Source organism: Macrosteles quadrilineatus, unplaced genomic scaffold (assembly GCF_028750875.1).
Source record: "Macrosteles quadrilineatus isolate MER2022 unplaced genomic scaffold, UCM_ALF_1.0 Scaffold_5__1_contigs__length_97177068, whole genome shotgun sequence".
In the NCBI taxonomy this organism is placed as follows: Eukaryota; Metazoa; Arthropoda; class Insecta; order Hemiptera; family Cicadellidae; genus Macrosteles; species Macrosteles quadrilineatus.
In genome coordinates, this window is record NW_026542598.1 from 87,855,679 (window position 1) to 87,872,627 (window position 16,949).

Here is a 16,949-nt window from a genome sequence, read left to right on the forward strand (position 1 = left end):
AATGCTTATTTTAACACACTTCATTTCTAATTTAAATATATTCTGTATTTAATCGAAAAGTTAATTGTTAGTTTCTTCAATCAGGCAAACTTGTCCAAAGGAAATTTGCTCTGATAATTATTAATGAGCTTTTAATAGTTCATAAACTCCTAAGTTCAATGGACTATATTAAAGCTAAAATTGCACTGTAATTAAACACAGTACGTTGTTTTCCTGAACTATTACACTGATGTTATAATGAAATATGTAATGTATTATGTGTTTTACGAATACAAATTTGTTTTTAACGAAACTTCAATATATCAGTAATATATTTTCAAATCTAATAAAATTAACTTAATGTTGCATTATATTTTACCATTATCGAAATTACTTCGTATAAAATAGTAAAGCAATCCTTGTTCAGCTAAATCCAAAGTTTAACAGGACCGGTTTTATTAATTAATTGGTCGTTGGAAAGCTCACTCCCTGTTTTAAAAAAAAAATACTGTATAATAAACAATAAAATAATAAAATACTGTAATAAATAATATTAATTAACTTTTATTAATTATAAAAGTTTATTATTGTTAGTATTTAGGGTGAAAAACATGTTTTCCATAAGATATACAACGGGGGTTTTCAAAATTTTGTTCGAAGGCAACTTTGGACTGCCTTTATTAAGTACTTTCAATAAATTCATAATAGTAATTTTTAGGAAATTACATTACAGAATATCACATTCAACTTTGGTCGATTTCCCACCAATAAAACATGATTTGTAAAAAATTTAAGCAACCTCCGAATTTATAGTGGTGAGCAAATACTGAATTAGAGATACTTTTGTTAAAATAAATCGACAGTTCAACTGGATCTTGTCAATATTTGTCTCGTTGGAAAGCTTAAACCGTGTTGATTTGCAAATAACTATCAAATTTTGATTTCATAAAGATTTGTGGTGAAACTTTTAAAATACAATTATACATTAAAAACGTGGGTTTCAAGTTTCTATTTGTAGCTAAGCTTAGGATGCCTGAGCCAAGTTTAGGCTGCCTATATTGAGTACAGTATTTTCAAGATATGTATAATTTGTAGGAAATTTAATTCCCTTTCGGAATATCACCTTCCCTATGGGTCGATTCCCTTACCATTTTTTCCGCACCATCTGATCACATGGAAATGTGTTAATAATTTAACAGCTGATTACTGTTCACAATTTCCTTGTTTGTTATTTCCATCTTTGATTGTTATTTCCTTGATTTGTTTACATGTTGTTGTTAACAGTTTGCAATTGTGGAAGCATAATATATTATGTACTATTTTTCTACAGACCGTTGTGTTTAGCCACAACGGGCTCTGTTGCTAGTATTCCATTATTTTTAAGTTTGACATTGTAAAATCATACTTTTAGTTCCATAAAAGATGAATGAGCCAAAGAAAGCCGTTGTAAGCTGAACACAATGAGAGCCAGTATTTCTCTGTCTCAGTCTCATCCTTTGTCAGCTCTTGTATTACAAATTCCTGGACCTCCAAACTTCCCCTCCCCCCGTCTTCTTCGATCTCATTTTATGGTATTGAAAACACTATAAATAAGCGTAAAATACTGGTATACATTCTACATTTACGTAACATACACAACTAGATTTTACAATATAAACAATCTTTACTTTGAAACTCTCATATTGGTAAAGAAATAATTAGGTTTTTTTTCCAAATGCATCAAACAATGCAACAACTATTCATTCAGTCGTTTTGTCTTCAGACAAAGGTAAATCCTTTATTTTTAAAGTCCAGTTATCAATAATCGTGAACTATTACAGAAAGAAAATGGGTTTTATTTGTTATAACATGTGTGAAACTAAAACAAAAATTAACCTGTATAAATATAATTTTCGTAATATTTTATAGTTTTTTGCCTCAATTGCTTCAATTTATTTTATCTAATTTTTAGGCTAGCTCCTTATACTTTTCTTGTAGTCTTAAATTTTTTCTTCCGAGGACTGGATCAAATTCTAAATCGAGAAACTTGGTGAAAACATAATTATTTTACTAATCTTAACAAAAAATATTACCAAAAATCTTCTTGAAATGTTTGAATAAACATCTATGTCTTACCTGATACATCATTTTGTTTCTCGTTTTAGTGATTGTTTTTATATTTTTGTTTCATATAATCTTTACAGAAAACAGTATCCTGTATGTACTATGGATACAAAGCTAGTATGTCAGCTGCTATTGACTTAACATGTATCCTAGTCCTGAGGATGACACATCCCAATAATGTTATCGTTGCAGAGTAATACCTTATGGCTTTGGCTGTCTAATGCTTATGACATTGAGTATGGACAAGATTCATACTGGGTCTGAAAACCTCTTGATGAGGATACAAGTGACATTGACGGGTAGCTAAATGGATACACAGCACATTACAGCTACTGTTCATTATAAATTTACCAATTAGAGATTAACTTGAGTCATTGAATTATTCGATGTAGATGTGTGGGGTGAAGGTTGATAGAAAAATACATCAACAAAGCACCAGTAAAACAGCAATTTCTTCCCCCCCCCCTTAAGAGAGGGGGTCAGGTACCAGATACATTTGGAAGATTTACTCTTAAATCTATTAATATCACAGTATCGAAGCCGTCGAGCTGTCGAACCGAAAGCTGGATTTTCTTTGATTAATTTGTATATTTGCATTTTTATAAACCTAGTTTTTAAGAGATTTATTTAGGTGACGGTAGAAGTTAGCGATTTATAAATATTTTGTGTATTCCTATCCTTTTATGTACCTCTTTGTCAGAACACTGTAACTAATTTCTGTACCGGTCATGGAAATTCATTAAGTTAAGTAAACAGTTAATTTAGAAGGCAATGAACTATTATTTCATATAGCCAATCCTTACGCCCAAGGTTTGGATATCGTCGTTGTTTATACATGATTATATCTGGATTACAGCGTTTTTAAATTCATACGACAAGTTTTAACCAGATTAAAAACAATTATGAACTAAGCTATTAGAAACCCATCACGTAATCCATTAACCTTGGGTGTTTCCAGTAAGTTAATCAGAAACCGATTAAAGCATGGTAATAAGCTCATTTGTTAAAGAATGTGTTAAATTTGGAAAACATTTTAAAAAGGTTAAACAATTGTATTAACTGATAAACAAATATCAGAGACTTTTTTCGATGTAAACTATTATATTGCAGTGATAAAAACAGCTTTATTTGCTATTGAAAATATTATATTGAAACGTTAAAAACAATAACTATAAACTAAGAGATACATTCATTATCTAATATTGAGAATACTATTACTATTTGTAATCAAATAATATGTAAGATGTAAAACTGCAAACTACAAACACAAGTAAAGCTTATTTAAGTAACAGCTACAGTAACGTCTATAGTAACGGTTACAGTAACGGCTACAGTAATGGCTATAGTAACGGTTACAGTAACGGCTACAGTAATGGCTATAGTAACGGTTACAGAAACGGCTACAGTAACGGCTACAGTAATATTTACAGTAACGGTTACAGCAACGGCTACATTAACGGTTACAGTAATGGTTACAGTAACGGCTACAGTAACGGCTACAGTAACGGCTACAGTAATGGTTACAGTAACGGTTACAGTAACGGCTATAGTAACGGCTACAGTTGCTGTCAACTAATGGTTTAATCCATTATCGTCCTCCTCTCTAGTACCTAGACATGTTACTGAGAGAGTTATATACATATTAGACAACATTTCAACACATAATATGTTGTCTAGCTGAGTGTTTATATATAAGTAAAGGTTAAAATATCATCTACAGTAGCGTGTATATTGACTACCTGATCTATTGTCGTTATTTGCCTTTGTTTGTATATATTTTGAACTGGGTAATGCATATTTGCTGTTATAAAATTTGCTATGCCTTTTTATTTGCATAAGACCATTCCAGCTTCAAAAAATAGCAATGCTAAAGTTAGGCAATTAGGGTTCATTCTGATGATAAACTATCCTTGTCAATAAACTAAGATGAATAAAGTTTTTTTTTTTTTTAAATAAAGAACATTTGTTCAACTTTAAATTAATCTAATGAAGTTGCATATTTCACAAATCTTCGTAATGATATTAAATAATATAGAGAAGATACTTAACATCAAAAATACATAGAGGGATATGTCTTCATTAGATTATATGTAACCACAACGTTAAGCAATAGTTGAAGGAAATATTTTTCCAAAGAACAACAATAGAGACGATTTTTTAATAATATTCACGAACATGATAATACATATGTCAACGGCAATTTAAAAACGTTATGTTAGTATTTACGTACATTTTGTATATTATTTATAAACTATAATATACAGGCTATCACGATTTTCAGTAACTGTATATTGCTGCCGTCATAATTTTACTTGGATATTGACTGACAGCCTGTATTACTCAGCTGATATAGTGTTCCGTCTCTGACGTCAAGAACACAAGTTCCGGTGTTTGTAATCAGCTGAGTAACATCTGTTTCCGTCTGTCAAAACAAGACTGCCAACATAAATTGTCTTACTTTGACAGAAAATATTGTACAAATTATTAACTTATCAAACATGTATATAGTATTACCTCTGCTTATAATCTCTACATATTTTTAACAATATTTTTATAGAGATTAAGAAAATAATTTGCAGAGATACATTTATTAGTGAAAATAGGTATAAATATATAGTTTCTTACGTTGTTTTATTATGTTCTATCTATCTAAATAATCTAAGGGCAGTTCAATATACTGTTACTTATGTTTTAATAATACTTTGTCAATTTTAAATATAATTAGTGGAACGCTTTTTTATGATAAATTATTATTCATTGTTGTAAAAGCGTGCAAAAAATAGTATTGCAAAACGTTGTTATATTGTACATGTTGTAAAACAGGAGGGGTTATGAACCTGTGAGTCTTTTTTCTGTTTTCCACAGCTACGCATGATAAGGAAGTTGCCAAACAGATCCTGGATTTCCTATCTGCAAACAAAGGGGCTTGATCGTGTTTGTGCATATAAAACAATGCATTGAACCGAACACGTGTGGAAAAGAGTTGTACTTGTGTGGTCCAGGGACATTTCCGTCAACTCTTAAAATGTAGGTTTATAAAATAGCTTACCAATACAAGGTTTGAATTAATTTTATTTTTAAGTGTACGTTCATGATTTCCTCATGCTTGTCATAAATGCAAGAACATTTTTGTAGGTTAATATTCATATGCAGTGTTAGTCTGAATAATATTTAAAGTATAATCTTGTGAACGCATATTGTTTACAACAGTATGAATGACCCTAATGTGTTAAATTTACTCAGTCATATCTGTTAGGTAAAAGAAAAACTACCTTCAAATAGTTTTTGTTTGCAAATATGCTATCTAGTTTATTGGACGGTGTTGTTTGTAAATTTAGGTGTATTTAATTAATGTTTTATGGTACATAATAATGTTTAGTTTGCCATATTTTTTACTTAATTACTTAGGCTTTCACATCTACAGGTCATATACAACTTTAGGCACGTATTTGAAAACTCAATTTCTGCACGATCTTTTTGGGTAGAGTTTTGGGAAATCAAATATCACGTATTCAATGTAAAACAAAATAATTTAAGTCACTTACACGTGTAGAATGTACTCTTATAATATTCTACAGAATTATTTAAAATGTATCCTAGTTTATTGTAATTCATTTCCAGACAAATTGTAATATAGGACTCAACAGGCTATGTAAAAAAAGCGATGCAAGATAAAACGTTTAGAGTTCATTCCGTCCATCATAGTCCACAAATAATCCTTAAGTTCACAACCTGCATGACGAGATTTTTTTTCTTTAAAATATTTCCAGATGTATATTTGTTGATAATAATGCAAGTCTTTGTGCTATATTACTATATCCGTTTCAAAATACGATTGCTTTGTTTAGGATTTAGACTATGTTAGGTTATTCATTAAAAAACTACAGTTTCTGAAAAATGAACTTGTATTTTTTAAACTGTTAAACACATTCTGTATCGTCAGAAAATGGCAACTTAGCACTGTTGTAGTCCAGTTTTCACTTCCCTGACATTTGATGTTCAATATAACTTATATTGATACAGATTTTGAGGGATTACAAAATTATAATATTTTTTAAAATTATTTTAAGTATTTACACCTTATTCTTCTATGACTGTCATTTAATAACCCAAATCGAAGCACATAGTGTTCATTAAATTGGTGACAACAAATATATGAAATGAAAGATAATTAATAACAGTCAACCAAGCATTTATACTTTCCTTCTGCTCTGATGTAACTCTAACAAGAAAAATTAATATTAGTAAATTGTGTTGGCAGTCCTGTTTTGACAGGCGGAAACAGATGTTACTCAGCTGATTACAAACACCAAAGCTGGTGTGTTCTTGACGTCAGAGAATGGAACACTTCATGTCAGTTGAGCAATTTCGGGGTCTAAAACATATAATTTTTACTTTTCTATCAAGGTGTAAGAATGTGAATTTTTTATGTCAGCTAGGTAAATTTTAAACCATATAGTTTAATACTACCCCGCACTTATTAGAAACGCTAGTGTTTGCAGTCATCGTTTGCCATCTATATGAAATTTCTATTATCTCTTAAAACGATCAAACGAAAATGGAATCTTCTACTGTAAACGTGTCAAAGCAAAAATAACAGCCTAAGCTCGAAGGAAATAAATAAGAAGAATACAAAGTCTCTGCCGTTCAAGCGATAGCTATACCTAACCTTATTACCAAAGTATATGAAAAAAAATTAAAAACTGTTTAAAACTCCAACGTTTTAAGTCGCAGTAAGAATAAGACATCAGGAAAATCTCTTGAACACCAAAGTAAAAGTATGCTTTAAAAGTTCTCAATATCTTGAGAAAGACACTATTAAGCCATTTGAAATCAATCCCTGAACAAGATCTGTTAAGAAAACATTCTCAGAAGAACTTTGACCGTATTGGTTTGTGGATTATCTTCCAAGCGTAGTCTTCAGTGAAATCATATTTTCTTGGTTCTTATATTTGAGAAAATACGAAAGTCAATGGCCAATTGACTGATGTACTTAAGCCAAGGGTTTTATCGGGTATGAGTGAATAACTTCATTGCTCGGTTCAGGATATTTGTTTATGTATATCTAGCTCTTTTATCGAATTCATGGTAAGCAATGTGTAAATAACTTGTATTCTATGGGTATTGCAAGGAGGTCGAATCCACTGGGAAAATAAACAACAAATGTTTGGATACATTCACCTCTGGTGAGACACATTCAATATTCACAATATTCAACATTCATCCAACAAGTCTATTATTTTGTAAACCGTGTAAAAGTGGAAATATGTGTATTTTCTTGGTTTTACAGCATAACCAAGTTCAATAACTTTGAGGTTAGCTTTTAACAGTAGTTATTTGTGACACTGAAAATAAATATAGCTTTTTATATCCGGCTTTAGTTAAACTACCTATCAAGTACTTAACATCGTCATTAAAAGGTAATTAATCGTTTGGTTAAATCAAACTCTCTGTTAAAAACAAAGCATATCATTTACGATTTATATGAATTCTTAACGGGGCAATAGCTGTTAAAACCGGATATCAATCAATGCCCTTTAATTTAATCCATTTATTCTCGTAAAAAAACGAATGAATGAGAAATTTGCTTAAAAGTTAAATATTAAGAAAGCTATGGCAATAAAATGAATCTTAATAATTTTAATTAAAATGTTCTCATAATTATGAGTAACGAAATAGTTGAAAACATAATTTGAATGGTTTAAATTGCTTTGAAATAATTAATTTTTCTGGATAAGTAAATAGTAATGGATTTATAATGAATACTTTTTTATATGATACGCAATTTTGAATGAAACAAATCGAGCTTAAGTTATGGAATATACATTTTTTCGTACACTGATTTGCTTAACATTGTAATAAATTTATATTTTTACCATTTTGAACAGAAATATTCTACACTATTACACCTTTACTGCAACAACGCTTTAAGTCTTCATTTATACCAAATAATATGTCCGTTATCTTATATCGTGATTGGAAAATGGAAATGTAATAAAAAATATTTCTTTACTTGTACCTCTGGTCAAAATGTTTTATTCCTATGCAGAACGAAAATTTGGTTTGTTGATTGAACAACAGAGGGGCAAACTATTAACGGGGGAATTAGCTCTCCTCCCCCTACGACGCCAATATCCGGTAATCATCCAGAACGTTAGCTTGGTTCCGGTTCCTGTGACGGAAACAGTCCTGCCAACAATCAGAAATTTAAGTAATGGTTTTTACATTATATGTAACAAAATACCTTGGTCGTCTGCAGTTTCAAACTGTTGATCTATTCTTAAATATGTGTCGGATAGTAAGCCATTACTAAACACATTTTCAGCTACATTACTGTCCACTATTAGGCCTATAGCTTCATTGTTTTTATTTTTCTCGATATTATGAGTATTTTCCTTTAATTCAGATGCTGTTTTTTTTTTCAACAGTAATAATTAATTGATTGTCTCTAACCAACAAACCCTTGCTTGATTTACTCAAAGTTTACCGTTTTAAGACAAAGTAGTAGTAAATAATAATAAAAAAAAAATGTCATTCCAATAAATAATGATTTTAAAGTCAAATATTCAGATCAATTTTAAAATGTACTTAAATTCAACAAGAAAATAACCGTTTTCATTTAAATTTCAGTTTGTACAGGATTTGCAAGTATCATGTAGGGTAGGTGTCTTCTGATTGGTCAGAATGTTCTAGAAGATTCAAGTTGTAAGCCAATCAGGAGATACCTACTGACCACCTATTTAAAGGCACTTCTTGCTCAAACCGTCCTTGTTTGCTTCTGACCATAATGCAGTCTAGTTGTTTTGTGTGTAACAGTGATTTGTTAATTTTAAAGTGAAGTTTTTAGTGTTTGTTCCCCCTTTTAAGGGTAAGTTTTAGAACAGTAATAATTAGATAGATTTTTGCAAATCCTATAACACTAGTATAATTGAAACAGTATTTTTTCTGATTTTATTAAAACTAAAACTTTGAACTTTTTTTACAGGTTGAACTAAATGATTAATTTTTATAGTTAACTAATGTTTTATTTTTATTTTAGGGGTTCACGATTTGGAATTAAAACTTAAATACTACTAAATTTATAATGTACCATAAAATTGAAGAATGAGATGTAAAGATGAAGTGATTTTTAATTTTTTAATAAATAGCATGATTTTGAAGGAAGAAGTTTTTTAAGTAACCTGAGTTTACAATAGTAATACAATCAATATGGTACAAAAGTAGTAACAAAGGAAAAACAATTTTATTTTGAAATACTGATGAATAATATAATTTGATTATTCTCTCTTTGGTTTCAATTAAAATATTGTGAATTTTTCTTTGAGCGCACAAAAGCTATAATGTCATGTACTATCAGAAAGGTTAGATTTATTATTATTTATTATTATTTATAATTTGAAATAGTAACTTTCCTTCGTTTTTCAAACATTTGGAACAATAATTTTCACATTATTTTTGTTGTTATTGGTAATTTTAATGTAATCTCATTAACTTGAAGTTCTATGAAACTGAATTGCTCAACCGTTTCAGCTGAATAGTTTTTTTTTCTTTTGAATACAGTAGAAGGCATTATTTACCTAATATAAAGTAAAACCCACTTTTTACCGTAGGTGGCACGGTAAGACCTAGGCCCAGGACCGATTTACTTTTTAATTTTGATGTCCCCAGAGGCCAAAAACACCATTCGTTATAATGTATATATATATATATATATATATATATATATATATATGTATATATATATAGATAGATTATATATGTATATGTCCGTGAACGCGATAACTTGAGTAATTTTTGTCCGATTTTGATGAAATTTGGTTTAAAGGTGTAAGGCGGGATAAACTTGAATGAGTTCGCGAACCAATATGATCGGACCATGGGAACGGGGTGTTACGGGGGGTTGTAGGGGGTAAAAATCGGTTTTTCTAATTTTTAACCCTCAAAACACAAAATTTCCTAATTTCTCTCTAGACCCTTTTAAAGAGCTTAAAAAAATAGTTTAGTATATCAAAGTGTTTTTGTACAATTATCGGTAACGGAGAAAATTCAAAAAACTATAAATTTAAAATCCCCATGTTATTCTAATGGAGAATATTGTAAAATGTTTTAGTTTGCTTGTTTATGGATATATTTTGATCAAACTTGGCTAATTAATTTATTTTATACTAAGCTATTAATATTTTACTAAAAAATACACTTTATTAGTTTCCTTGTATCAGCAAACCTAGGTACACGTTGAACTTAATGTTATTTAAATGGGTTTAATCAAAAATCAATTCAAATGGCAAATGGAAATTCGCTTAGTCGGCAGGTGTGCTGCGGCGGGGGTATTTGGGTGTAGGTCAAAACGGATGTATCCACCCAACTCGCAAACTCAAAAATGTTGACGTAAACAACACTTTCTTCATTTAATGTATGGGTGAAGAAATTAAATCAGCTAAAATAAACAGACACGCCACTCTAATGCAAACATCTTGCTCCTGATTCTCCATGGAACGCCTAATGGATTGAGTCATCAATTCAACATCCGGCCTGGAAGCTTACAACTGTCACTTTGGGTTTAATCTAATTGATTACCTAATCAATAACCAACATCCGCAGTAATTAGGACAACCTCTTTAAGTAAATAATGTAAAAGATAAAATTACTGTTCAAAAAGGTTTTCTAATTCAACATAAATAATTTTAAATGAACAAGGATTCGAATGTGTCGTTATCAACTGAGACTGTTATTTTATTGCGTGATATATCTAAAGGAACATATACCAATTTAATTGGTTACCTTTGTAAATCATTGAAGTAAATAAGTATTTACTTCAAAGATTTACAAAGGTACATCAAGTTCCACTCGAAATAACCCAGTGAGGTAAAACAGTCTAATGGGAGGTTTTCTGGTAAAATTATACATCCTAAAAAAAATGTTTGTATAAAAATAAGAAAGGTCCAAACCTAACTGTACTATAAAAAATTTTAAGTTTGGTCAATAGGCTAGTAAGTTGGTTATAAATATCGAACTCCACCTATTAGTTCACTCCAACTATTAGTATATAGTTTTATTATTACACCCCCCCCCCCCCAGCAAAAAATGTGACTTAATGATTGTTCACGAATACTGGCAATTACATATGAATAAAGCTATTCATTCTTCTTTTGATTATTTACCTTGTTCATTACAGATATGTAATATTGGGCAATTATACATGTAACTAGAACAACATGTAAATATAAATTCTATCTGAATCAGGTAACTTTAGATTGACGAATTACAAAATTATAATAAATACTTATGACTGGATGACATATTATAAGTATTAAACGACGATCAATAGGCAGCCATTTTATCTTTATAACATGTCAATACAGAAAATATCAACCAACATCCAATATTGTTAGTACAATATTATGGTATTGTTTAGATCACTCCTTATACACGAGTTTGTTTTAAGCTTAAAAAAGATGAACATTAAAAGAGATAAAGTCATATTTTACAAAAATCTACTTCTTACACCTTATTGTTGCGGATGAACACCCTTTATTATTAATTTGTTTAAACCATTCATATAACGTTATTTTCGGGGTTTATAATATTATACCTCTATAATACTTGAAGTAGACTTATATATGCCATTTTAACAAATATTTTTTGCTATTTTCCTTAGTTAATATTTCTTTTTACATGATGTAGTCATTTTTCTATTTTATTGTTATTTATTTACTCGTATAAGTTAAATTAAAATAATGTTTATAATACATTAGGCGTTTTAAACAAAACTGGAAGTTGTATTTTTCAGTATTCATCATACACCTATTGACATTTTATAGGAAAAAATATATTTAGTATAATTCAAACCACTGTACTATAAAAGAAATTCCCTGAAAAATGGAAAACTGTAAAACTGCTGGAACGCACATCCTTTTTTACTACAAAGCTGAAATCATTGTGTGCAGTATCAAAGAATACGTTTGTTTTGTTTTGCAAATGAAACATACAACACAGATATGTGTGAGCTCAGTACAACAAACTTTGCACCATTATACTGCAAGTCTTTGTATTACTGTTTTATAAACAGTAAACAATGTCTTTTATAAATTCAGTCGTCATACGTACTTACGAAATAGTAATCAGTAATATAACAGAAGATATTAATTCAGTGTGCATTTTAACTTTTACATTAAGTAGTTGTGTTGATAAAAACGTGAATTGTAAGTAGCAACAGTAAAAATGTGGTATATAGGTAATAAGTTATATTTAACCATTATTATGATATGATTGTGAATGGATCACCACATAATCTACTTTATATCAGAACAGGGTTCAGTCAAAAATATTTCAGGTAACTTATAAGCACTAACATTAAACGTATTTTTATCAAATAAAAGAAATAAAACTGGTTGCTGCTATTTGGGTTTTAAACAGTTTAGTTGTAGGTGAATCTTAATTTCGTGTTAAGAATGTTTTATAAACACAACGAATTAATTTGCACCACATATAAACTAGGTGGTGACGAGATTACAAATTGGTCACCCTCTACCCTACAAACATAGATACATTCTAGAGTCAATAATTAATTATCTAGAAAATATATCGAGTGTTCAAACCACGTCGAAGCAACAAGACCTTTCAAAAAATATAACTTTGTTAAATTTTTTGACAAATAAAAGAGGATGAATGAAAAACGCTCAAAATTTGTATTTATTATAGCACTGTAAAAAGACAATTAATTAAATCCAGGTCTATTAATGTATAGCCTTCATATTCTTCTCAATAATTACATTCTTAAAGCTATTATTTATATCGGTTTTATGAAAAACAGTCTATCATAAATTTTCCAATACACAATATCTTCATCACGATAATACTTACCAATCGTAAAATGTTACCTGGCATAAACCCTCCTTGTTCAGTGTTGTGTGAAAACTGCCCAACCGAAAATAGTTTTTACTGGAGTATACACATTTACAGTTGACTGACATTTGAGATAATTTTATCTCGGAGTGAACGAGTCCTCAATCCTAGATGAAAAGAATTCATTGTATTGCATATCATCCAATCGATATCGTATAAAAATTCCCCTTCTGTGGCATTTTGAATTTATTGTTCGCATGAATGCTTAAGAAGAATCACATATTGCATGTAATTCGTCATCGTTAGTGCTGATCAGCCAACTACGCTGTATAACATTATTTTATTATATTCCAAAGGACATTCCATTTTGTTTGTTACATGATAACATTATTTAAAAAATAGTTGATGGAAGCACTTAAGAGTTAGAGGAAAAGTCTCAGTAACTGGTTAAAATAATTATATTGATAATTAATTAAAATGTTTTTGTATATATATATTAACAATGCGATTGTTAATGGGCACGTAAGAATCGTTTGTATTTAAAAGAATTATACTTCAATAACCCTCCAAAAAATGTAAGATAAATTAAAAATAATAACTCAAGATGTTTAATGTTTTGTAGAATTGTGAGTATTGCAACTTCTATATTAGTCGTCAGAATCTATGGCATTTTGTTATGGTTGCTAAATGGAAATAAAATTGTAAATACGTATTGAACACAGTCAGTTTCCTGCCCTTAAAATTCAACCTTTTATCTAAGGATTACAGTATATCTGAACAATATATTGATATCAATAGTTTCCAATAGAGAGATACGAATATATTCCGGTGAAGGCTAACAAGAAGGAAGTTGCAACACCAGTAATTTGTAATACAAGAGCTGACAAAGGAGACTGGGAAAGAGAAATACTGGATCTCATACTGTTCAACTTACCTACAGTAAGGTTTCGTAGCTCAGATTACTATAGTAGTAAATTTGTTATAAATAATAAATATAGGCATATAAATTACCTTAATAACATTTTACATATTACTAAAGTTAATGTAAAAAGTTCTTGTATTATTCATTCACACCAGTTTTGAAATACACTAGGTAATACATAAGTACATAAGTAATAATCACGATACACTAGATATGTAACATATGATCTGTCAGCACGATGCAAACAACACGTAGCTCTCATAACACGTCACAGAGTGAACGTGACGTCAGTGAGGTTTGTATAAGTAATACACTAACTATGTAACATATGATCTGTCAGCACGATGCAGGCAACACGTAGCTCTCATAACACGTCATAGAGTGTACGTGACCTCAGTGAGGTTTGTATAAGTAATACACTAACTATGTAACATATGATCTGTCAGCACGATGCAGGCAACACGTAGCTCTCATAACACGTCACAGAGTGTACGTGACGTCAGTGAGGTTTGTATAAGTAATACACTAACTATGTAACATATGATGTGTCAGCACGATGCAGGCAACACGTAGCTCTTATAACACGTTACAGAGTGAACATGACATCAGTGAGGTTTGTATAAGTAATACACTAACTATGTAACATATGATGTGTCAGCACGATGCAGACAACACGTAGCTCTCATAACACGTCACAGAGTGTACGTGACCTCAGTGAGGTTTGAATGAGTAATACACTAACTATGCAACATATGATCTATCAGCACGATGCAGACAACACGTAGCTCTCAAAACACGTCACAGAGTGAACGTGACCTCAGTGAGGTTTGTATAAGTAATACACTAACTATGTAACATATGATGTGTCAGCACGATGCAGACAACACGTAGCTCTCATAACACGTCACAGAGTGTACGTGACCTCAGTGAGGTTTGTATAAGTAATACACTAACTATGTAACATATGATGTGTCAGCACGATGCAGACAACACGTAGCTCTCAAAACACGTCACAGAGTGTACGTGACCTCAGTGAGGTTTGTATAAGTAATACACTAACTATGTAACATATGATGTGTCAGCACGATGCAGACAACACGTAGCTCTCATAACACGTCACAGAGTGTACGTGACCTCAGTGAGGTTTGTATAAGTAATACACTAACTATGTAACATATGATCTGTCAGCACGATGCAGGCAACACGTAGCTCTTATAACACGTCACAGAGTGAACATGACATCAGTGAGGTTTGTATAAGTAATACACTAACTATGCAACATATGATCTATCAGCACGATGCAGACAACACGTAGCTCTCATAACACGTCACAGAGAGTACGTGACCTCAGTGAGGTTCGAATGAGTAATACACTAACTATGCAACATATGATCTATCAGCACGATGCAGACAACACGTAGCTCTCAAAACACGTCACAGAGTGAACGTGACCTCAGTGAAGTTTGTATAAGTAATACACTAACTATGTAACATATGATGTGTCAGCACGATGCAGACAACACGTAGCTCTCATAACACGTCACAGAGTGAACGTGACCTCAGTGAGGTTTGTATAAGTAATGCACTAACTATGTAACATATGATCTGTCAGCACGATGCAGGCAACACGTAGCTCTCATAACACGTCACAGAGTGTACGTGACCTCAGTGAGGTTTGTATAAGTAATACACTAACTATGTAACATATGATGTGTCAGCACGATGCAGACACTACGTAGCTCTCATAACACGTCACAGAGTGTACGTGACGTCAGTGAGGTTTGTATAAGTAATACACTAACTATGTAACATATGATGTGTCAGCACGATGCAGACAACACGTAGCTCTCATAACACGTCACAGACTGTACGTGACCTCAGTGAGGTTTGTATAAGTAATACACTAACTATGTAACATATGATGTGTCAGCACGATGCAGACAACACGTAGCTCTCATAACACGTCACAGAGTGTACGTGACCTCAGTGAGGTTTGTATAAGTAATACACTAACTATGTAACATATGATGTGTCAGCACGATGCAGACAACACGTAGCTCTCATAACACGTCACAGAGTGTACGTGACCTCAGTGAGGTTTGTAAAAGTAATACACTAACTATGTAACATATGATCTGTCAGCACGATGCAGGCAACACGTAGCTCTTATAACACGTCACAGAGTGAACATGACATCAGTGAGGTTTGTATAAGTAATACACTAACTATGTAACATATGATCTGTCAGCTCGATGCAGGCAACACGTAGCTCTTATAACACGTCACAGAGTGAACATGACATCAGTGAGGTTTGTATAAGTAATACACTAACTATGTAACATATGATCTGTCAGCACGATGCAGGCAACACGTAGCTCTCATAACACGACACAGAGTGTACGTGACCTCAGTGAGGTTTGTATAAGTAATACACTAACTATGTAACATATGATCTGTCAGCACGATGCAGGCAACACGTAGCTCTTATAACACGTCACAGAGTGAACATGACATCAGTGAGGTTTGTATGAGTAATACACTAACTATGTAACATATGATGTGTCAGCACGATGCAGACAACACGTAGCTCTCATAACACGTCACAGAGTGTACGTGACCTCAGTGAGGTTTGTATAAGTATTACACTAACTATGTAACATATGATCTGTCAGCACGATGCAAACAACACGTAGCTCTCATAACACGTCATAGAGTGTACGTGACCTCAGTGAGGTTTGTATAAGTAATACACTAACTATGTAACATATGATGTGTCAGCACGATGCAGACAACACGTAGCTCTCATAACACGTCACAGAGTGTACATAACCTCAGTGAGGTTTGTATAAGTAATACACTAACTATGTAACATATGATGTGTCAGCACGATGCAGACAACACGTAGCTCTCATAACACGTCACAGAGTGTACGTGACCTCAGTGAGGTTTGTATAAGTAATACACTAACTATGTAACATATGATGTGTCAGCACGATGCAGACAACACGTAGCTCTCATAACACGTCACAGAGTGTACGTGACCTCAGTGAGGTTTGTATAAGTAATACACTAACTATGTAACATATGATGTGTCACCACG

The 16,949-nt window shown here is 31.6% G+C and overlaps 1 long non-coding RNA gene across 1 annotated transcript; it reads left to right on the forward strand.

Moving 5' to 3' along the window:
- The first annotated feature begins 8,651 nt into the window (after positions 1-8,651).
- LOC128993870 (uncharacterized) lies at positions 8,652-9,242 on the forward strand. The gene is made up of 2 exons (XR_008490843.1): positions 8,652-8,950; positions 9,122-9,242. It is a non-coding gene; the product is annotated as an uncharacterized LOC128993870 (long non-coding RNA).
- The last annotated feature ends 7,707 nt before the right edge of the window (positions 9,243-16,949 follow it).